The 24,885-nt window shown below is 39.1% G+C and overlaps 1 non-coding gene across 1 annotated transcript; it reads left to right on the top strand.

The window, feature by feature from the left end:
- The first annotated feature begins 740 nt into the window (after positions 1 to 740).
- On the top strand, positions 741 to 813 carry TRNAG-CCC (transfer RNA glycine (anticodon CCC)). Its single transcript has one exon. It is a non-coding gene; the product is annotated as a tRNA-Gly (tRNA).
- The last annotated feature ends 24,072 nt before the right edge of the window (positions 814 to 24,885 follow it).

Raw genomic sequence — 24,885 nt, forward strand, 5'->3', positions numbered from 1 at the left:
TACTAAATTCTCCCATTCATCGTTTTCAGACAAATCCATTGTCCTGACATTCTCCCTTTTCTTTTTCCTCAAGCTCTGCCTGCGTTACCAATGACAGGTTATCCTCTCTCTCAGTCTTGCAGAGGCTTTAATGAGTTGCCTCATGAAACAGGGGTACATAGGAAGCTTCAACTGATAGGTTGTTGTTTTGTTCCTTCCACCCCACAGTGTTAATATTCTTAAGAAATATTCAAAGTAATTCTCTTCCTATGCTATCGGTTAGAAAAAAAAAAAAAAGTAACTCTGTTGCTGCTTCCTTAACATGGTTAGCTTCCCTTAGTGAAAGATAAAAGTAAAACTAGAATCAGGTGAAGTCCCAGCCTTAGCCTGATCCCTAAGGAGCTCTAGAGAATTAACTGTCCCTCAGAGTTTGCCCTACCTCGAGGCAAGGATGCTGAGCTGTCATGCGCCCAAGACAGTTGGAGCCATGTTGGCTCCATGTTGTCCACAGAGAGATAGAAAGTCCCGGCTCAGTTTTCTGAGGAAAGCTGCAAGGAGGAAGCTTTGGAAGCAAAGCAAACAGAAGTGGGGAGGTGGGCATGTAGAACTGGTAAGAAGGACCAAGGAAACCAGGCAAAGCACCACAGTGCCACCACCACCACAACCAATAAGCAGGACTTTCTCTCCAAGACATGAAGAGCACAAGTCATAGAGAAAAAAATTGTAAATCTGCCTCCATCAAAAAAATAAAATAGGGGACTTCCCTGGTGGTCCAGTGGTTAAGACTCTGTGCTCCCAATGCAGGGGACCCAGGTTCGATCCCTGGTCAGGGAACTGGATCCCACATGCTGCAATGAAAGATCCCGCCTGCCGCAACTAAGACCTGGTGCAGCCAAATAAATAAATAAATATTTTAAAAATAAAATAAAATAAAATAGGGCTTCCCTGGTGGCGCAGTCCTTGAGAGTCCGCCTGCCAATGCAGGGGACACGGGTTCGTGCCCCGGTCCGGGAGGATCCCGCATGCCGCGGAGCTGCTGGGCCCGTGAGCCATGGCCGCTGAGCCTGCGTGTCCGGAGCCTGTGCTCCGCAACGGGAGAGGCCACAGCAGTGAGAGGCCCGCGTACTGTAAAAAATAAATAAATAAATAAAAATTTAAAAGTTCTCAAGAACAAAAATAAGAATATAATCAAAGGCTAAAGATATATTGGGATTTTAAATCAGTTTCATTTTTCTTTAACGATCGGGCATAAGGATGAGGGCAGAACCAACTTTGACACTGGTTCCTTGCTTGGGAGCCTGGGTAAATGGTGATGAAAACTGAAGACTGTAAGGGGGGATGATGAATTTGTTTATTCATTTATTTTATTGGAGTAGAGTTGATTTACAATGTTGTGTTACTTTCTGCTGTACAGCAACGTGAATCAGTTATACATATACATATATCATATATATATCATACATATATCATATACATATATACATATACATATACATATATACATATACATATACATACATCCAGTCTTTTTTAGATTCTTTTCTCATATAGGTATACAGAGTATTGAGTAGTGTTCCCTGTGCTATGCAGTAGGTCTTTATTAGCTACCTATTTTATATGGGTGATGAGTTTAGATGCAAATATGTGAGTCCTAGGGTGCATGGGACTCCCAGATGGATGTTCCCAGGAGGGATTTTATTCACTTCTGTCCTCAGATGGCATTTTTCATGCAGTTTCTCTGTGCTAGGCACTGTGCTAAGATGCTAGGAATACATAAATGAATAAAATAAAACCTGTCTTTGAGGAGCTTACACTCTACTAGGAGAATGTAAATATTCAGACAGTCTGTCAGTCCTTCAATGCACCAATATGCTAATGTGCTCTACATTGCTCTAGGCTTTGAGTACACAGTGGTGAAAAAAAAACAGTCAAGTTTCCTGCTCTTGTTGGATTAACAATCTAGTATGGAAAAATAGGCAATGAACAATTAAAAATATATAATAGTCATGATAGTGGCACTTAGAGAGTACTACAAAGTGACTTGGAGGGGAGTTATTTTTCAGTTAGAGTCAGGGAGGCCTCAGCTTAAAGAGGTGACATTGAAGTGGAGATGTCCATAGCAAAGATCAGTCCTTTGGAAGAATGGAAGGAAAAGCATTACAGGCCAAGGGAAGTGTAAGTGCAAAGACTCAAAGACAGGAAGGAACTTGGTGGGTTTAAGGGACAGAAGAAGGGCCTGGGGGTGAAGTAGAGTAAATGAGGGGGAGAATGGCATGAGTGTGGTTCAGCAAGAACCGCAGTGGCTAGATTCCACCGACCTGTCTGGTTTTCCTCATTAAACTGAGGTTAAATCATGCACCTTCTCAAAACACAAAAACAAGGTGAATTCAGATAATAGCACTGAGATGCTTAAAAGCACAGTTCATGTCAGTGTTTCTCAGATTGCCTGTGGGGAAGGGAGATATTTGTTAGCATTTTGGACCAATGCATTCAAAAAGTATAATGAATATGAAATAGAAAATTGAGGTGATAGGAAACACAAGCTCATTTTTTTTTTTTTTTTTTTTTGCCCTACGCGGGCCTCTCACTGTTGTGGCCTCTCCCATCGTGGAGCACAGGCTCCGGACGCACAGGCCCAGCGGCCATGGCTTACGGGCCCAGCCGCTCCGTGGCATGTGGGATCTTCCCGGACCGGGGCACGAACCCGCGTCCCCTGCATCGGCAGGCAGACTCTCAACCACTGCGCCACCAGGGAAGCCCGCAAGCTCATTTTTAAATGACGATATTTCACAGTCCTTGTCTGATTGCTAGAGCTGTTTCTAGATGATCAGCCTCAATCTCTGTATCTTGTTGTGGACTGACCATGGACTGGCACCAGATCATGGAACACAATTGGCGTAGCACTGGACCGTGCAACTCAAAGTTTATATTCTATTTTTAAAACTGGTCATTATTTACAGACCCCCCCCATAGGCATATTTTCCTTTCATGTCATTTAATAATACTCGATTAGAAAAATTATATAATTTCATCTCATATCCTGATGTTAATGGAGTGAGTGTGTGTATACGTGTGTGTCTGTGATCCTGTCAAGAATTTATTAGGCCCTTGATTTCTTTAAAATACAGTAATATATGAGCCCAGTGTTCCCAATGTGCTTTTGGCATTATTTATGAAAAACAGTCTTTAATTACCAAGCTTAACACATTATCCTTGGTGGAAACTCAAATCTCTTTTCCAACTTTAAACTGAGCAAAAGCTTTCATCTGGCAAGGTACTGAAGCCCACTATGAAAATTTCGTGCATAGAATTATCACCAAGAGCTACTTGGCAGCTTCTCCATCTAAATGAAAAGGACTCTGTATTTTATCTTCACACAAATAACTCTCACCACCATCTAAATTATTTTCTCAATTATCTTTCAACCTTTTTGCAATAAGGTTTCCTGAATAAGAACTGGAAATATCTACATCACATTCCATGTCACATTTCTTGATCCAAATTCTTTTAATTAGTTACTTAGCCCGAATCTATTTCAAGCACAACAATTTCCTGTATATCTGGAAGAGTGGTGGGAAATTTTTACCTCATCTAACCCAATCATGGACCATAACCCCATATTAATCTGGGAGACAGCCAATGCTTTTCTCTGGGGTGGTATTACTTCTCAGTTAGCCTGCGAGATATTTTTGCATTGGAAGTGAAATTTCGTAATTGTGAAAGAGATTCTTAACACACATTTTCCAGTTGATCCCAAGTGAAGTGTAAGCCATCGGAGTATCTAACGGCATCCCCTCCAATCAGAGTAGTGCCTCTTACATTCTTAAAGCACAGATTTGATGCTCTTGGTAGGGCGCCAAGGGAAGTGCTAGATCAGCACACTCAATTCCAAAGGAGCATCTAATTTTATTGTCTCCCCCTCTGAATTTCAGAGAACAACGGGCTAGCCATAAGTCTACGGTGTGAGTCTACAGTGTGGTTTTAGATTGTTAAGTCGTTTTCAAATCAATTGCACTCTTGAACCAGTTTCTTTCCTCACTTTCTTGGTAGCATGCATTCTCTGTGATGTGCCTGAAGACAACTGACAGCTCTGCATGACTACCTGAACCAACAGATATCACTTAAACTTGGGCAGTCTCACGAGACATTGATTGTTGTTGACGGTGTCCTGGAGTTTTAGTGCAAAGGCTCACATGAAAAAGGTGCTTTGTTGAGCTTTGCTGGAGAGAGAGAGATTCTTCCTTTGTAGCCTCAGCGATAGCTTTGAATGGGACCATTTCTAATACACTGCATGCGAGTTCGAATAGAAACCTTCAAATGCCGTTATCTAAAAATCTAATGAAACATTTGGCTGTGTCTGAAAGAAACACGTGTTAATTGCTTATCAAACTATGAATTTTCATTTCACGAAATGACTGATATCTCTGTGACTCTGTGAGGAGAAAACACTACACTTTCTTTCAAGGGCAAATTTTATACCACCAGTAGATACAGAGGATGCACGTAGGCAGAATTCCCTGTCATTAATTCATCACTAATTTTCTCAGGTAAAGTGTCATATTGTTTATATACAAAACACTTGCATTTGGGGGATAAATGACATCCTTTGTTTGCAAAATCTGCTCTTTGTTTTCATGAAAAACACAGACTTATTCATGGTTTTAAAAAAATTCTGCTAAATGTGATTCCAAAACAAACTGGTACTACTGATGTGTCTCAAGTGACCCTCTCAAAAAAATGTGCCTTGGATTAGCACAAGCCAGTCTCGAATTTCTAGGAGCACATGATCTGTTCTTCCCAAAGTTAACTTTTTTGGGGGGACATGGGGTATCTTGAAAAATACAACAGAAACACACTAAAAAATCTTGAGTGTGTTTAACAGAAACTCAAAGAGGAGACAGAAATAGTAGCCTGAGGTAAAACAGAAGGGGGAGAAATGCTATAAGTTGCTAAGCGGGAACTTTCTCACTCTTGGTCCGTTTTTCTTGTCCAGTGAAGCACATCCATATCAAGGCGTGGTTTCCACACATCTGATGGGAACGGATAAAGCTACCTCTCCAACTTCCGAAGGAAAGGAGAGATGATAGGCAGCCCAGCAAACCTCCTGGCCACAGCCGGGCAGGTACCCCATGTTTAAGAGATGCTGAAATCATTCCACCCACCTTTACAGTTTTCTCCCATTTGAAAAGCAGTCATAAAAATGCCACGGAGACTTTCTTCCTCCAGGCGGTCCCTTTCTATGTTTCTTTTGTTGTTCCGGCTTTTCTGACTGATTGCTATTCTCAATCAGCATCCCCTTCACTTTCAATGTACTTGAACAGCTGGGCTGGTTTTTTTCCCTTTTTTCCTTTCCCGCCTTCCCTCTCCATCCCTTTTCGTCCTTCTCTTGGTGCAGGGACTTCAGTTGCCAGCCTTCTTCTGCTCGCGTTCACGTCCTCCTAGCCGACTCCTCCCTGGCCTCTCCCCGCCCCTCCCCCGCCCCATGGAGCCCTCTACCTGCTCAGGGCCGCCACCACGTGCCCCCATCCCATCTCCCCCTGCTGCTAGTTCCTTCTCATCTGCTTCCTACGTGCCAGGCAGGCGCCACTCCACAATTTCATCAGGTGGCCTGGGGGGGAGGGTGAGCAAGCTGTCACTTAAATTCCCTCCATCCCCGCCAGTCTGAAATGGAAAGTGTGATAAATGGAACCGTACCAGGCTCAATTTCGTCTGGAAATTTCAAACTTATGATGTTCAAATAGGTTCATAAATTCCCCCAGAACGCCTCTCTGCTCTCCCTAGTTCCCAGCTGCAGGTTTCAACTGAGAGGGCCTCTCTACCTGTTTTTACAGCCCAAGGTATTCAGATCTTGGCGTGTGTCTCATGCCTGGGCTCTGGCGTGTTTTTAATCTAGTGCCCAGTTTGGGGATGCGGCCACCGCATATATATTGGCTGATTCTTTTCCAGGGGAAGAATGTCGACAATGGACAACAACAGGTAGTCTTCAGAGGCATTTCACTCAGGGCCGCTTTTTATTTTTCTCTGTTTCGAAAAGCCAGCCGTGGCTTTGTTGTTGCCAAATGTGTTTCTACACGTCCTGTCCTGGGGAAAAATTGTCAAGTGGAGAAACTTCATAATGTGCTCTTGTTTTCTCATGGAGGGAAAGGCTTTTCTTCTCCATTGTCTCCCTCATTTCTGCCCCTTATCTTCCGGAAATAGTCCTTAAAGTAACAGGAGTATGCATATCCAAATGACAAGCAGAGAAGGATCAGCTGTGCCTTTTTGTACAGAGCAAAAGCCAGCACCCTGAGTTTGGTTTAATAAAATTTGAGCTGCAATCCAGTTAAATGTGTAAAAGCCTAAAGAGAAATTTAAATAAGTAACATTTTCTTTATTTTTTTATTAATGTATAATTATAAAAGCAATCCAAGAATTATTTCTGCATCTCCCTTGTCCGTCTTCTCCAACTTAGGTACCCTCACCAGATGTAACTACTGCTTTTCATACTATATTGACTTATGACATTTACATCATGCATGTCTGTAGAAATACATGAGTTTTGGGTCTTTTCAAACAAAAGGGATCATCCTGCATGCCTTGTTCTACAACTCAAAATATATCTCACAGATCTTTCCTTAGTATTAGATACAGTTGTAATTCTTCATTCCATATTAGTTCATAATATGTCTGTATCAAGTTTTTAAAAATACTCCCTAGTGACATTTAAATAGTCTATTTTTTTTTCTATTTTTCACTATTGCAAATAACATTTCAGTGAATACCTCTGAATATATACCCTCATGAACATCATTGATTTCTTTTTTTTCTACAGTAGATACCAAGAAATGGAATTACTGGGTCAAAGGAAATGTCCATTTTTAGTTTTCATAAATATTGCCAACTTGCCCTCCAAACTGTCTTTAGCAATTTGATATCTCTTCTCGTGGCTATTTTTTGATCATGCCATCTCTCACCCCTTCCAAACAGAAAGTTAGCAGCCTGAAACCAGAAACAAATGAAAAAGAATTTTAGAAACTTAACACTTTGTTCCTGCTGTGTCCAAGTTCATAACTTAGGCTTTTCTGCCTATCTTAATTTCTATAATGTTAAGAGAGAACATGTTTTCTCAATGCAAATACTCATCTTAGAGCAAAAGAGAACAAAATACATTAAAAGAGCTAAGAATATTTTCCTATCCTAAGTTGTTGATGTAAGAGAAATCACAAAAGGTACAGAAATACTTTTCATAGTAGAAAGCATTTATTTCAAAAATGTTCCTTCTAATTTGAAAATAAAGCTAACTTTTAGTATGTTCTAGTAATTACATTAATTTAAAGTACAGCCCCTAATGTGGATGACATGCCCACCCAGACATTGTGAAGGGATAGTGATTTAAAATTAGTAAGGATAAAATAAAATAAAATTAATAAGAAAACAACTTATACTGAAAAATTCAGGTATTTGAGTTAAATGTGTGTGAATTTCAAAACTTGATATTTCCAATTATTGACCACATTCAATATTTTGCTTTGTGTGTAGTTGCAGTCTTAGGGTTTCTTCGTTTTTTGTTCTTTTTTAACATCTTTATTGGAGTATAATTGCCTTGCAGTGTTGTGTTTGTTTCTGCTGTATAACAAAGTGAATCAGCTATATGCATACGTATATCCCCATATCCCCTCCTTCTTGCGTCTCTCTCCCACCCTCCCTATCCCACCCCTCTAGGTGGTCACAAAGCACCGAGCTGATCTCCCTTTGCCATGCAGCTGCTTCCCACTAGCTATCTATTTTACATTTGGTAGTGTATATATGTCAATGCTACTCTCTCACTCGTTCCAGCTTACCCTTCCCCCTCCCCGTGTCCTCAAGTCCATTGTCTACCTGTGTCTTTATTCCTGTCCTGCCTCTAGGTTCGTCAGAATCTTTCTTTTTTTAATATCTTTATTGGAGTTTAATTGCTTTACAATGGTATGTTAGTTTCCGCTTTATAACAAAGTAAGCTATACATATACATATATCCCCATATCTCCTCCCTCTTGCATCTCCCTCCCACCCTCCCTGTTTCATCCCTCTAGGTGGTCACAAAGCACAGAGCTGATCTCCCTGTGCTATGTGGCTGCTTCCCACTAGCTATCTGTTTTACATTTGGTAGTTTATGTTAGTCTGTACCACTTTCTTACTTCCTCCCAGCTTACCCTTCCCTCTCCCCGTGTCCTCAAGTCCATTCTCTACATCTGTGTCTGTATTTCTGTCCTGCCCCTAGGTTCTTCAGAACCTTTTTTTTTTTTTTTAGATTCTATGTATATGTGTTAGCATATTTGTTTTTCTCTTTCTGACTTACTTCACTCTGTATGACAGACTGTAGGTCCATCCACCTCACTACAAATAACTCAATTTCATTTCTTTTTATGGCTGAGTAATATTTCATTGTGTATATGTGCTACATCTTCTTTATCCATTCATCTCTTGATGGACACTTAGGTTGCTTCCATGTCCTGGCTATTGTAAATGGTGCTGCAAAGAACATTGTGGTACATGACTCAAGAAAAACAGAGCTGGAGGAATCAGGCTCCTGGACTTCAGACTATACTACAAAGCTACAGTAATCAAGACAGTATGGTACTGGCACAAAAACAGAAAGATAGATCAATGGAACAGGATAGAAAGCCCAGAGATAAACCCGTGCACATATGGTCCACTTATCTTTGATAACAGAGGCAAGAGTATCCAACGGAGAAAAGACAGCCTCTTCAATAAGTGGTGCTGGGAAAACAGGACAGCTACATGTAAAAGAATGAAATTAGAATAATTCCTAACACCATACACAAAAATAAACTCAAAATGGATTAAAGACTTCAATGTAAGGCCAGACACTATAAAACTCTTAAAGGAAAATGTAAGCAGAACACTCTATGGCATATGACATAAATCACAGCAAGGTCCTTTTTGACCCACCTCCTAGAGAAATGGAAATAAAACAAAAATAATCAAATGGGACCTAATGAAACTTCAAAGCATATGCACAGCAAAGGAAACCATGAACAAGACGAAAAGACAACCCTCAGAAAGGGAGAAAATATTTGCAAACGAAGCAACTGACAAAGGATTAATCTCCAAAATATACAAGCAGCTCATGCAGCTCAATACCAAAAAAAAAACAAACAAACAACCCAATCCAAAAATGGGCAGAAGACCTAAATAGGCATTTCTCCAAAGAAGATATACAGATTGCCAACAAACACATGAAAAGATGCTCAACATCATTAATCATTAGAGAAATGGAAATCAAAAAACTACAGTGAGGTATCACCTCACACATGGTCAGAATGGCCATCATCAAAAAATCTACAAACAATAAATGCTGGCGAGGATGTGGAGAAAAGGGAACCCTCCTGCACTGTTGGTGGGAATGTAAATTGATACAGCCACTATGGAGAACAGTATGGAGGTTCCTTAAAAAACTAAAAATAGAGCTACCATATCCCACTACTGGGCATATACCCTGAGTCTTAGGGTTTTTAATTCAGTCCTCCAATAGGTCCAGCCATAGCTTTTGAACAGTCATATTCTTTGGAGCAGGAGTTGCACAATACCATTTTTTAAACACACATGCCCTTGGTAAAATAGGTTTGGGAAATGCAACCCACATCTATCCCACTCTTAGATGTGCACAATCACATTAGTATATCAAAGGCTCCAGAAGTCTTGTAATGCCCAAAACTGTCCACCTTCATTCCCAAAGCCAGTTTGTCTATGATAATCTATGTTTCACATGACATTTTTAACATCCTGTGGAACCGCTATAGCAGGGAATACACTTTGAGAAACACTGTGTAAGTACAACTTGTCAGAAGAATGAAAAATACGAAACCAGTGAGCTTCAAAGGGAATGAAAGCAAGCTACATTCAGCTAAACAGGAAGGTGATTCTAGATCCTGAGGAAGGAAGCTGATGACAAAGGCGTAGTATGGACTGGAGAATCCACAGAAAGGTGACATAACTTCATTCCACAAATATTTATGGACTGCCTATTCATACCAGGCCCTGTTCTAGGTGCTAGGGGTAAAGCACTTATGAAAACAAAACAAAAAACTCTACCCCTGTTAAAACACTTCAAAATATTATTTACTGAGAAGCTCAAGTTCCAAAAGTCAATAAATGGGTACATTAAATTAAACATTTCTATATATCAAAAGAGACTATGAAAAAAAAAGTTTTTAAGACCTACCCTGGGAGAATATAAAGAACTCCTACAAATCAATAAGAAAATAAAAAATAACCCAATTGAAAAATGGTCAAGAGACATCAATGGAGGAAGAAACCAAAATAGACAATAAATATGTATGATTCTCAACCTCATAAATAATGAGTTAAATGCAAAATCATACCACGAATAGAAATTATTTCACAGCTAAAATAGCAAAAATGAGGGTGTAACAGTACCACATATAAGCAAGAATATGGGGGAATTCTTAACATCTCTCATGGGAGACTAAATTGGTATAACTACTTAGGAAATTATTTGGACCAGCTCTGCCTAAAGAAAATAAAATGTGAGCCATAGATGTAAATGGCACTTTCTAGCAGCCACGTTTTAAAAAGGTAAAAGAAAACAGGTAAAGTTAATTTTAATAATGTATTTTATTTAGATCAGGGTATCCAAAATATTATTATTTCAGCATATAATCAATCTAAAAATCTATTAATGGTATTTTATGTTCTTTTTTTCATACTGTTTCTGAAACCCAGTGTGTATTTTACACTTAGAGGACATTGCCACTCACACTAGGCATATCTCAAGGGCTTAATAGCCACAAGGGTTCAGTAAGCAGCTACCATATTGGCCAGTGAGCACAAGTCCACATCCAGTAAAAATCCGTATTGTATCCAAGAAAACCACTGCAAATTTGTACCGGGAGTTTGAGGAATATTCATTGAAACCTTGTTACAGATTTTTTAAAATGGAAACAATGCAAATGTCCATCAACAAAAGAATGCATTTGTGAACTGCAGTATATTCGTATCATACAAAACGACAGAACATGAAAATAAATGAGGTAGAGCCATACTTCATGTAAAAGTATATTGTGTGATAAAGAGAAACTGCAGAAAAATACATACAGTATGATACCACCATGTAAAGTTCAAATACCTCCAAAATAATATTGTTTATTCCTTCAGTCTCCATACATATGTAATAATAGTTTAAAGGCATATAAGAAAATAATAAATATAAGTTCTGCTTGATATTGTTTACCAAGGAGGGCTGGAGGGAAATGATCTAGGAGTGGGGCACGAAGGATTGAAATTATATTGATGATATTTTATTTCCTAACTTATGTGGTATATATATTTGTAGTTGTCAAATTACTGTATATACTTATTGTATATCCGAAATATTTTAGAATGTTTGCCAAATGTCCAATTTTCTAATCAATGAGAATAAGGCTTATACTCATGGCTATGTGGTTTATTTCCTGGTGCTTTTTTTTGTTTGTTTGTTTGTCTTAAATAGTGAGTAGACATTTAAATTGTTTTCAGAAGGAACATTCGCTCTGTCTCCACTTTTCCTGTAGTGCCCCTTTTGCAGTAAAGTTTAGTTCATGCCTGTTTAAAGGAGGGATGAAGTAACTTAGTAGCAGCAAAGCCCAGCCCAAAGCTAGATGCCAGGAAGAGGGCAGAGAGCATACAAACTGGAAGATCTCTCAAGGGGAGAGGGCAGCACTGGTTTGCCTTGGGTGCGTGTGCAGACAGAGCTTGTTGGTCTGCAACAGAGCTTGATGTCTCCGAAAATGATTTTCTGACTTGGGTTCCGTTTTGATTGCTGCTCTGTCCAAGCTAGAACAAACACATACACAGATCTCAAACATCCCATCAATGTGATTGCAATGTAATAGCTATCAGATTGAAATGTACGCAAAAGCGGGTTAAGTGGATGTTTGTTCAGTAGTCAGCATTTTGAGAAATGTATACCACATTGGCACACTGACACCAAAAAGTATTTAAAAACCCACCAGCTGTGAAACTGCCACATCCGGTGCTGCTCTGAGAATCTTACATAATTTCAAAGACACTCCCACCAAAAGACAGTTAAAAGGAAATCATCATTTTTTTTAAAGGTGGTCGGGGGTCAGTTCTCTATGGTACCTATATTCTTTGAATAATATAAAGTATTATTGTATTTGGTGAGTAATAAAGTATGATCTATTATACCATAGCCTTACTATACAGCACTACACTCCAATGTAACATACTACTTGGATAGTCTACATTAGAACTATATTTTGCCAATTTACCTGATTATAAAAATTGCCTGGGGCGATGGAGAAAACTCTTCATCCCAGCCCCTCCCAATGCCTACAGAGTTAGAATCTCACTGGCCGGGTTTCATCCTTATGACAGCAAGTCTCTAAGTGTGGTACAGTAGCATCAGCATCACCTAAGAACTATTTGAAATGCAAATTAGCATATTCCACTCTAGATTTATTGAATCAGAAACTCTGGGACGTGGAGCTTCACAATTTGTGTTTTAACAAGCCCTTCAGTTGATTTGAGGTCGCTACAGTTTGAGAACTGCTGGCCTTGAGCCTGGTCATTCATAGGATGCTGGGAGAATCCCCAGCATCAGCATCACTTGGGAGCTCATTAGGAATGCAAAATCACAGGTCCTACCCTACTGAGACAGAGTCTGCACTTTAACCACATCCCCAGGGGATTTGTTTGCTCGCTAAAGTTGGAGAACCACGGTTCTATGAACAAGGACTTGGTATCACTTCCCCTGGATTTAAAGCCCAGCTCTATTTTGCATCAGGCTGGCAACTTTAGGCAAAGTATTTGGTCTCTCTCATCCTCAGTGTCCTTTCCTGCCAGCGAGTCTGATGATAATGGTTCTGGTAATCCATAAAAGATTGTCCTGAAGATGACATGAGATAATGCATATGCAGAGCTTAGCATGATGCCTGGCACATAGCAAATGCTCATTTAGTAGTGGCTCTGATTATTTTCTAATCATCTTTTAAAAAGAATCCCCTTCTCTAACATTGAGAAGATCTCTACAAAGGCCAATATGGTTTCATGACATATAACTAGATAATTTAAACCACAAATACAGGAGCCTGAAATATCGATGTGCTTGAGATTTTAAATTCTCAGAGTACGTATTCTAGTTTTTAAATCCTAAGACACAATTAGACAATAGCTATGAAAAAACAAACAAACAAAACAACTTGGAGAATAGCACACCCATCATGAATAGGTTTTTCTCCGTACATTAAGAGCCTTAGGAGGCCTTGCTGGGCTAAATGAAGGTGAATAGTAATGAAGTACATAGAATAATTTTGGTCTGAAACTTCCTTTTTTTAAACAGGAAGATAAATTAAGTGAAGTTCTAGGTTTTTTTCTCCCTCTGAGTTACCCTGACTGGGGTGTGAAAATGATTCGTTTCTTCTTTTAGTACTCTTCTGTCCTTTTATGTTAAGCTTGCAGCTCTCACAGGGACAAAAACAATTAAGAGAATGAATGGAAAATCAATTATTCCATTAATATGTTTTCTCACCAACTCCAATGGTTAGAAGAACTATTTTATATACATTAAAAAAAAATCTGACCTAATATTTTAGGGGCATCCACATTCTTCTTTAGTTGTGAAATGGCTCTGCTCTATTACCAAGTCATCTTCTGTTTTCTGGATTATTTGCAAGAAATGAAATTAGAATGACTTTCTGTTTAAAGGGAACATAAAGTCCAATTATTGACACATCCTGTCCCTTGCTGCAGCTGCAGGAGCGCCCTGCTATGACAGGGGACCTCCAGGAATGGAATTTATAAATTAACTGCTACTGAAAAGCCAACAGAGGGAGCACAAACCATTGTTTTCTGTGACACACAAAACACGGGCATTAAAAATAAACTTTTCTGGGGGCATGGCATAGATTAAAAAAAGGTCCATGGAGCTGGATTTTGGAAGTCATTTATCAGGTCATAACTATTAAAATGAGTCCTATTTTCTTTTTTACAATTCTGTCAGAAACAGAGTCATGATTTAGGAAAAATATTTTGATGATGGGGAGAAGTGAGCTGACCTGATGATTGTTCTTGGCTTATCTCGTATTTATGAAGTTCTAGCAAAGGCCCTTAGAATGCCCCTTGCTCCTTCTCTTGCCTTTTCTTGGTCGTTTCCTCCTTTCAATCACTAATGAAGGGCAGTGTACTCCACATATGTGGGGGGGGGGAGCAGTTGTGTAGCCTCATTCCTTAAAAATTTAGATCTTCAATCGGAAATTTCTTTTTCTTCATTGAAAGAACCTTACTTTTCTCATACATATAGATTTCTGCTCTAGGAAAAATCGGGAGACCACTCAATGATTTTGCCTGTAAACATTTTCTATAATTTGGCTTCTTCTCAAATTAGAACTTCAAAATGAACGTTCTTGTATTTAAAGTAGATTGTCACGAGGCTCCTGGTTTACCAGTTCTCCTTGATTTTACAAGGAAAACTTTGGTATTTGAGCGCATACACATATCGACACGCTACCAACGTATTCACAATTTTTAAATATTTGGTTACTTAAAATATAGACAGTTCTCTCCATACCTCCCTACCCATAGTTATTCTACAAAGATATCTATCAGTAATGATTTTCCCCTGGTAAAACACCTTAACTTGACGTAAATCTTCGGGGTTTGTTTACTTTTAAGACCGAATACTAGAAATGATATTTGTGTTGATGAAACAATCATTTATGAATAATTGTCTACGTCTCTGATAGTTTGTGAGGAGTACAGAATTGAGCTACCACCAAAAAAAAAAAAAAAAAAGGTTTAACACCCTGGCTTTATTGCTTTGTTACAATTTTGATAGTATCAAGATCACTAGCTATTCAGATATAATTTAAACCAAACTACCATACCAGCTGCTGTACTCACACAAAAAGCTCTGTACCTAACCATCTGTGCCTTATAAAGCAAGTTGTTGCCTTTCCCCCACCACTACTTTTTAAAATTTTATCAGCAAGCTGTGGTTGGTTGTTTTTCCACCATCCAAACATACCTGGCTACGTTGGAGTTTTATTTGTCGGGGTGACTTCTAGATGAGCTTTTATGTATGTCCTAATCTAAAACATAAACTCCAGCAGCTTCCCCTTCTGCTTGGTTTGGGGGCATGGAGGGGCAATGTATATTTTATAATATATAAAATTTGGTGAATGTTGCTATTAGAAGTTCCTTATGAGGAATGCAACCATTTGGAACTAGGTTGCTGGACTGACTTACAAAGATAACCTTTTAAACTGACTGGTAGAATACTGCATCTTATTTTTTTTTTTTTACCATCTTCAATATAATCTTGTGTTTGACCCCCGCCCGCCCCCCCTGTCAGCATTACAGCTACCCCCGTACATATGGCCACCAGAATGCAACAAAGGGAAATGGTTAAGTGATTTAAATTCTTTACCCCTGAAAGCTTTCAGCTCATTGATGTTCAAAAATAAGTTGAAGAATCTAGAACAGACTGCTCAGAAAATAACAAATCAATGTGCCATTTACCAAACACACAAGGCCAATTTTCAGCTACACCACCTTCAGACTATTCATGGAGAGGCCCGTTTAAGAGAAAACTGGCCCAGGGTCTCCCCTTCGTGGTCTTCAGGTCGCCATTCAATTAATGAAAAGAAGTGACAACAGAAGCTAATAACTATTCCTGATCACTGAAGCAACGTAAAGAGGGGGCTGGGAGGCAAAAGAACTGTAAGACATTGAACCTGATGGGTGGAGCCATATAAATATCCTCGTTGCTTCCTTACTATCCCCTTTCCACAAGGCAGTACCATGGCATCTGCTCCCAAACTGTTCCCGTCCTGTTCAGAAACTGACCTGCATATATATTGGGTCTAATGACCAAATGTTTAAAAATTCATTACACAAGAACAGCTGAAAGCAGTTGATTGGTTTGAACTTTATTGTATGCACCTTGCTTCCCAGACTGCAGTAAAGAGGAAGGTCAGCTGGTAAACATTTGGGCGTTTAAAAAATAAGAGGCCCTAGATTTCCCAGTATCCCTGTCCGTTTTCCTTACTCACAGTGTTATTAGGCCCTACTAAGTTGTGTGCTGACCTGGTGCTTTGTTTGGTTTTGTCTGACCGAAGGATCAGAGCAGATCTGCAGAAATGGTTACCTGCTAACTCCTATCGGACCTCTGCCCTGAGAAATTATTTCTGGAAGCGTTGTCCTCATTGACTGGGGAGCTGCTTCAGACGCAAGAAAGCAGGTGATTCTGGGCTTCCCTAGTGGTGCAGTGGTTGGGAGTCCGCCTGCCGATGCAGGGGACACGGGTTCGTGCCCCGGTCCGGGAAGATCCCACGTGCCGCGGAGCGGCTGGGCCCGTGAGCCATGGCCGCTGAGCCTGCGCGTCCGGAGCCTGTGGTCCGCAACGGGAGAGGCCGCAACAGTGAGAGGCCCGCGTACAGCAAAAAAAAAAAAAAAAAAAAAGAAAGCAGGTGATTTTGTTTTTTCCTCAAGTACTGTTTGTGATTGTCACTTAGAGCTCCTCTCCAGGAAAGGCCACATTGTAGTACCGTATTCTATAGGCAGACATCCCTGGCTTGGACCGCAGAAGTTTGCCCTATGTGCAAGCATTCAAGCAAGCATGAAGGTACTGGAAATTTCAGTGTCATCCAGAAACTTAAAGTCTCAAACTATGGTGTTCACTTGCAATATATTATTGGGAAGAGAGGTTATTTGTTAAAACAGTGACTGCTTAGCATGAGAAAACGGCCTTATTAATTCAGATTCCAGCTTACAGTGGGCCTCCTAAGTAGATAAAGTCCTAATTCTGGACAAGTCAGTACAATTTTTAAGTTCCATTCTTTTTTTTTTTTTTTTTTTGAGTTCCATTCTTTCTTAACAACACTGCTCCGTGCTTTCTCTTCTTTGTTGTCTGCCGATGCAAACCTTTGTGCGGCTCTACTTAGCTCAGGCTTGAACAATCTGATTCTAGTCGTTATTGACATAACAAACCACAAAGAAAATAAGGCAGTGAGGCATCTGTTAAACAGAAGATGCTGGACGAAGACATTTCAGGTGGGAGAAGAAGGACTGAGGCCTCATGGGGAAGATGGTATACGTTTCCTTCCCGCAGTTTCAAGCTATTTCTCCATGTGATCGCATGGTGTTGACCTCTATTTCCACCCCTGCCATCATTTCTATTATAAAAAATCACATCCTTTTGCTTTATTTGGGGGCCCTTGGGCATAGGAGTTTATGTGTGTTTTAAACTCACTTTCCTCTTTAACAGATTTATTCCTTTCTTCTTTATAATTTTCCCTTTCTCAGTATGTAGCCCTTTGTCATTAGAATGATAATCATAATGGTAGCAGGAATATAATTTCCCGTAATGCTCATAGTAGCTGTATGCACATACACGCCCAGTTTATTCTTAGGTTCATTTACGCTCCGACTTCTTCATCTCGTATTTAAATACAGCAGGTGTTTATCTTCATCAAGAAATATTTGTTGAGCTCCTCCAGGGAGCATGGGGCTGTCCCTAGGTGCCATGGGCTTACACAGGGTAGATTCAAAGATGTGGGAAAATGTTTTTTTTCCCCTGAGATCCAGGAGTATACATTTTATTTCATTTCTTCAGATGCTGTAAGTGGCAGAACCTTTGCTTCTCTTTACTTGAAATTCCCTCTTCTGTGTCTGCGAGGACAGACAGACCAAAGCATATTATCTTGAGTCGTTGAATGTGTCCTGCTTTTAATGTGTGCTTCAAAAGTATGATTGAGAGCGATTCTCTTTTTACAGCCATTAGATGGAAAGAATAGATGGTGATTATATGAGTACTGTGGGTTTTTTTTTTTTTCTTCTGAAGCTCTTCAGCAGCCTTAGAACATGGCATTATTCTTCACAGAGGCTTTATGGTACAGGTGGAATTCAGTAGTACAAGGAAGTTAAGTAGATTCCTCAAAATGGATTATGTAGAGTAATCATAATACCTACTATTTCTTAAATCATGATTTTGAGTTTGAAAAGTGGCTCTTACTGTCCTTTTTTTTTTGAGCTATAGTCTGATGTATTTAAGAAGAATGGAATAATGGAATGTTGGTAATTTATTTAAAAGAATTCATCGAAAATAGCAATGCAAATATGCGAAACATAAACAATTATTAAATCTCAAAAAAAGAGAATAAAACAACAAAAAGTGCTTCATGTTGTTTCAGCTTCCCCAAAACCTTGTGAAGCTGCAACAACAACAAGTGAACTCCCTGTTATACAGATGAGGATAATGTGACTCAGATGTTAGTCATTCAAGATCACCTGGCTAATAGCTGATTTGGTCAGGACCTGAGTTTGGATTTTCCAATTCCATATCTAGTGCTTTTTTTTTTTTTTTTTTTCAATTGTAGTTGGTTGCTCCCTGACAATTCCTGGTAGAGTCACAATTTAACATTGGGGTTATGGACCTAATCCTCTAAGATCTGGAATGACAAAAATTTTACTTTCATGTACAATCTCTAGACAAATTATCCAAGGTAAAACTTAAGATATGTCCCCATTTTCAACAAAAACTTAAAATATGTTCATGTTTTCTATCTGTTGAATGTCTTCAATTTGTTAGGATAACAATATTAAGGGCTGAACTTTTGGAGCGCATCAGATGATCAGGGTGAAGCTGGGTAGGTTATTTACACTCTCAAAACCCCAAAAGCCCATTGCCGTAATGTAGGTAATAGAAACTTTTACCTCATAGGATTGTTGTATTAAATACGAAACTGTATATAAAGTACTCAGCACAGTGTGTGTTATGGAGTAAAAGCTCAATAAATACTATTGATTATTTAGTTATACAGTTTTTAATGGTGAGCCTACCCCATTTCTAACAGATTAGTGTACTTTTAAAACTCGCAGTGGCTGTGAACATTTAAAATTGCTACTTAAATAAGAATATATTACAGAGAATTTAGGCCATGTGAAAAATAGTTAAAATAGGTGTATCTTGGTCACTTGGTGGGTACATCCACCAGGACACCAGACAGCAGGACCAAAAAGAAAAAAGAAGATAGAGCCAGGATGTTCACTTTATCTGGAGTTAACAGCAATGGAGATAAAACATGAAGATAACTGAAGGTAGTGTGATTCAAGCTTATTGGTAATAAAAAGCTATAGTTTCAAAAAATGAGTGGACAGTTCAACAAGAGCATATCTGTGTCATTCAGCAGCCATGAAAAGATGCTCCAGATCATGAGTATTCGGAAGTGTAAGTTAAAGTAATAGTGAGATACTGTTACTACCTAACAGATTGTCAAAATATTCCAGAGACTTTAGGCCATATGAGAAATTGTTTAAAATAGGTGTACCTATTTTATTTAAAGTGATAGTACAGTTGCTTGCAGAGATGCACAGAAAATAGCAACCTCAGACATTTTAAGTAGAAATACAGTGCTAGTGACATTCATGAAAAATAAATTGTGTACGTGGTTGAAACCAGCACACCCATTTCTGGGGATCTATCTTACCTGTAAGTACAAAGATATCCACTGTGATGGTGTTTATAGCAGCCAAAAGCTACAACCAGTGAATGGGTAATAATGTTTATGGTACATCCACACCATTTCATGTGTCTATTAAAAAGAATGAATTAGTCCTCTTCCAGTTGACTTGGGAGAGTTTCCAAGAGTGCTTTGAGCTGAAAATGTAAGAGGCAGAGATAGGTGTGCCATATGGTCCCATTTTAGTTAACGCTAACAGTATACATAGAGGTCTGTGTGTATGTTTCATAATCAGATATATGAGTATTAAGGAAATTAAAGAAGAACGTACATAAGTGTTAAAGGAACTTATGATGTGCAAGGGGCAAGCAAAAAAAAAAAAACAGTTTAAGTACACCAAAAAGAATATATACACACGTTCACACACCACAGTACGTATGACATATCCCACTTATTTGAAACTATGGCATATGTAATCTGTGTATACGTTTTATATATGTATGAAAAAATTAGAGGAAAAAGAAATTCTATTTGACTCTTTTAACTTACTGGAAGTTGATAGAGTAAAGTTGCAGTGTAATTTGTATGGTTTGATGCTTTGTGATTTAAAGGCAGATGAACAGATAAAACGCGTGTGTGTGTGTGTAAATATTCAATCACAGGGCAGCGAAGTAGGCCTTTTAGGCCACATCCAGCTGGTTGTCTATTTTTGTACAGTTTGGGGGGATGCAGCCATGCCTACTTATGAGTTGTGTATTGTTGCTTTGTCGCTGCAAGGGCAGATCTGAGAAGTTGTTACAAAGACCATATTACGAGCAAAGACTAAAATATTTGCTATCTAGATTTTTACAGAGAAAGTCGGGCCTCTGGTGCCTATGATTGTTCATGTTCACGCACGCAGAAAGAAAGGTGATGATGTACACCGCACTGTCACCGTTGGCTATGTCAGGGAGCCGGACTGTGTGGGGATGGGACAATAATTAGCTTTTGTCACACTTCCTACCATAGGCATGTATTAGTCCTATGCGTTGAAAACCAGCCAAGAGTACCTGAAATTTAACAATTTAAGTAAAAACAAAGAAAAAATAGCCTTAGAAAATTTATTATTTGGGGGATTTGGATGATTCCTTCATCAAAAAATACTTGAGTAATTCCTATGTGTTAAGTGCAAGGGACATATATGTATAAGCAGGATGGCAGGAACTCATAGGCTAGTGCAAGAGGCCAACGTAAGGCAGTGTAAAAATGCTGTAACGAAGATAAATAAAATGTGCAGAGAAGCAACCAGTTCACTGAGGAATTTGGGGAATGCTTCACATAGGAGGTAATGTTTGAATGGTGTCTCAGAATTGGCTGTGCAGCACTGAACAGAAAGTACAGTGGCTCAGCAGAAGAAATGAATGAGGGGCTTCCCTGGTGGCGCAGTGGTTGGGAATCCGCCTGCCAATGCAGGGGATGCGGGTTCGATATCTGCTCCGGGAAGGTCCCACATGCCGCAGAGCAACTAAGCCCGTGCAACTACTGAGCCTGCGCTCTAGAGCCCGCGAGCCACAACTCCTGAAGCCCGCGTGCGTAGAGCCCGTGCATCGCAACAAGAGAAGCCATTGCGATGAGAAGCCCACGCACCGCAACGAAGAGTAGCCCCCGTTCGCCGCAACTAGAGAAAGCCTGCACGCAACAACGAAGACCCAACACAGACAAAAATAAATAAATTTTAAAAAGAAAGGAATGAGAGCTCCTAGCTCATTCAGAGGGCAAGAAGAATTTAGGCACGACCGAAGAATAAGGGTGCAGGGAGCTGGGAGGGAGTGAGGTCCAGGAGTCCAAGATAGGTTTGAAATTATAGGTTGGCCTCACCTTTTAGAAAGTGACATATGTTGCTTTGGGCTATATTGTTATCAACAACAGGGAGTCACTTCAGGGCTTTAAAGAAATGGATATCCTGAGATCTGTGTTGCAGAAAAGTGTCTCTAGCACTTGTGTGGTGATTTATCAAGTGCTAGGGGGATACGTGAGCAGAACAAGCTACGTGGAACTTCTTCATGCAGATAGGCCCTTTCAATAAACAATGATGAGGAAAGTAATGATAGTAGCCAGCAGTGATTATTATGTAGCAGATACTCTTCTAAGCGCTCCACCTATATTAACCCATTAATTCTTCACATTTTATAGATGAGAAAACTGAGAAACAAAAAGGTTGAGTAACTTGCCCAAAGTCACAGAATAAATAGGTGGCAGAGCTGGGATTTGAATGCAGACAGTTTGGCACCAGCCAGTACTCCCAACTATTACAGTCTTCCATTTGAGGCAAGTTAAGTAGTCATTTCCTGAACAGACATTTCTTCACCTCCCACCAGGTTCCAGGTAGTGTGCAAGGTGCTAGGGGTAGAGACCTTGCTTTGTAAGAGCTCACTCCTGGTCTGATGCCATGCTGGCAGATGGATTGATTGGAAGTGGCTGACTAGTGTGTAGCCTTGAGAAAGACTATGACTCTCCGTTCAGACTCCAGGGAGTGCTTGGTGATTGATTAGACATGTCTGCCATGGCTGAGGGAAGTGGTACAGGCAGTGCAGGATAAGCTGACCTAGTCGTCACTTATGTGGATCCTGTGAGTGGCACAAAAGTCAGAGTAGACATGGATTGTCCTGTTTAGAGTGGTGTCCCAAGGGAGTTTGGGTGACGTGTATATTTCCATGTGAAATTTTATCAGATTCCGCCCCTCCCCTCAATGCCCCTCCCCACAATGCCCCTCCCACCCACTGCACTCATCCAGTTGTACTGTTCATTAAGTCAGTTCCGTAAGACACTAGGTCACTGCTTAGAAATGCAGACTCCAGGATTTATTATTGCTGTCTCCCAGCAAATACGTGAAATTCACTTTAGTTCAAACCACCCAAGCATGACAACTCTAATAATGATGTTTTAATAGTGTCTACTGTGTTAAAGTTTTTTGAAGTCTGATATCTTACATGAGCTAATGTAAGCAATATCACAAGTTCCCATTTTTTTTTTAATAAAAGAGTTCCTTAAATGAGGGACTCAGTAGTGCTGTACTGATAAAACCTAATGATTTCTAAAATGACGTTTTACTCCAATATTTATAATTTCATTGTTAACCAAGATTGTATTGTGGTATTTCAGAATATAAGCAATAATGTTCCCCAGTCTAAGTACATTGAATTCACCTCAGAAAATTTAGGTAACTAATTATCCAAAACTACTGAGGCGGTGACTGTTTGCTTCCTGTATGATTACACTCTAATGTAGGGTTTTTCTGTAATGGAACAAAAATAATCCAAATTCTATATTCAGTATGCTAACTGGCTGCTCTAGAAATTGCTGTTAGGTTACTTGCAAATTTTTGTATAATGAGTATTCAGGTTTGGCTTAAAAAGGTTGAGATTGTTTGGGGGGTAACATATGTGTGCTTACATAGTTTTAAACGAAACCAAGCCCCAAAGAGGCTCAATAAACAAAGGACAATGTTTGGAAAAGAAAGAAGCTTGTTTCCTTTGATAGGGTGCATGGAATTTAACCAACCTGTGTTTATAATTACTGTCTGGTTTAGTTAGTGTGAAAGAATCTACTTGTTACTCACTTATAAATAAACAAAATAGATCTACTTGCCTATTCTGCAGCCCGCTTGTTGGAGTTTATTTTTCTTTTTCTTTCTCTTTTTTATTGACTACAGACCACTTACTTTATGTCCAAATTATGTTATTGCATTTTAAACATTCTTCTGGTTTGGGGTTTTTTTCCCCCCTTAATTCTTGGCCTGACTTACAAAGATGACACCTTCTCCCAAATTTCAAGTCTTTCCCCCCGCCCACATGAAAACTGTAAATTACTACATTTAAGTCAGTTGTCCACATGGGGATATTTGCTTGTATACCAAAGGTGGTATTTTTTTTGGCAAGCTTGTACAGAGAGCGAGTTGCTACTACCCAGTTAATTGTAAAACAACATCAAATGAAGGCTGTCAACTTGGGGCCACAAGAGAATGTTGTGTAGCATATGAAGTCGATTGTTTGGATCTCCTGAGCGGGCAGATATTTTTAGATGAGAAATTAAATCTCGCCTTTTAAATACACGAAAGCAAGGCTGTCTAATTTTGTGAAGAACTGTAGAAATCCATTAACTGTTTTGAAATCTTCCCTCGGAGATCTGGCTATCAGTAAATTTACTGTGTTCTGTAAGTCTGTTGTTGGTTCATTGGAGTAGGTATATTCAGTTAAACTTTTGAGTCGGCTTTGCACACTGCTTCTTTTATTTTTCCCTCAACTTAAGAATTAATTGTGCCAACATAAAGATAGGTCATAGGGAATAAGATATTGCATTTTCATTTCCATGTAGTAATAGAAAAAAATATAAAATCTAGTTAACCAAATGCTTTCTCAAAATTATTTTGCTCCTTGAAATTAACAGTGGACTATTATTTATTATTGAAATCATTTTTCAGTGTTAAGACAGATTTTTACTAGGGTGTGGGCTTACCTTTTATGAAGATTGCATTAATCCATCAAGAAAATTTTAAAACTCAATAAATTCATTTTACCATAAAAGATGTATAAAGCCATAAGCATTTTCCAGATGTGGATGTGGATATAAGTAAAGAAAACTCGTCTGTTCTGAGAGAGGAAAAACTGTTGACATTTCTTTGAAGTGTAATCTCTTTTGTTTATTTGGTTTTTAATAGCTTCCAGCAGTTAGCCACATATTTTTTAACTGATGCTGCTCAAGTACTCTCTTTTTTTTTTTAAGTTGTGAGTGGCATTAACTTACTGCCATAAATTTCAAAGCTTAACCTGTAAAGGGAGGAGACCTTCATTGAGATGGATAATTGAGTAATTGCCACAAAGTGTGAGGCACCATTTTCCTTAGCAACTGCTCTAAACTGGGAATGATGGGCAGCAGGGGGCAAGGAGTCAGTGTACTATTGTTTTAATCTTTAATATTTGTTTATAAAGGGCAGTCCGTAGCCGTTGCCTATTTAAATAACAAAACATTTTATCCTTTGTCTGTGCTCATCATTTGACCATTCAATATGAACCAAAGAAAAGAATGAAGAATTTTTCAGATTACCATGATGTACGTCACCCACGTCCCAGGATATATAACGCGTGTGTGTGTGTATGTGTGTAGGCTTACACAAATGTGCTGTAAATGAGGGGACATTTTTAGAGTGATAAAAAATCGTTAAAATTGACTGAGTGGCTGAAAAGTCTATGACACTGAAAAATGGAAACTATTTGGAAAGTAAGTGAAAACTTAAAAAATAGATGTGTACAAGCTTTTGACATTTCATAATGATTTATATAACAGGCTGCATGAGAATTAATTTGAAATCAGAGGTAATGCTAGCTGTAACCTACTGCACAGAGCAGAGAGCATTCAAGGTTGAGGAAATTTTTTTATATATAAATTAAGTTTGAGGACCATTTCTCAT

This window comes from Delphinapterus leucas, chromosome 10, assembly GCF_059928025.1.
Source record: "Delphinapterus leucas isolate spDelLeu-1000000601 "Yukka" chromosome 10, BTC_Dleu_Yukka2, whole genome shotgun sequence".
In the NCBI taxonomy this organism is placed as follows: domain Eukaryota; kingdom Metazoa; phylum Chordata; class Mammalia; order Artiodactyla; family Monodontidae; genus Delphinapterus; species Delphinapterus leucas.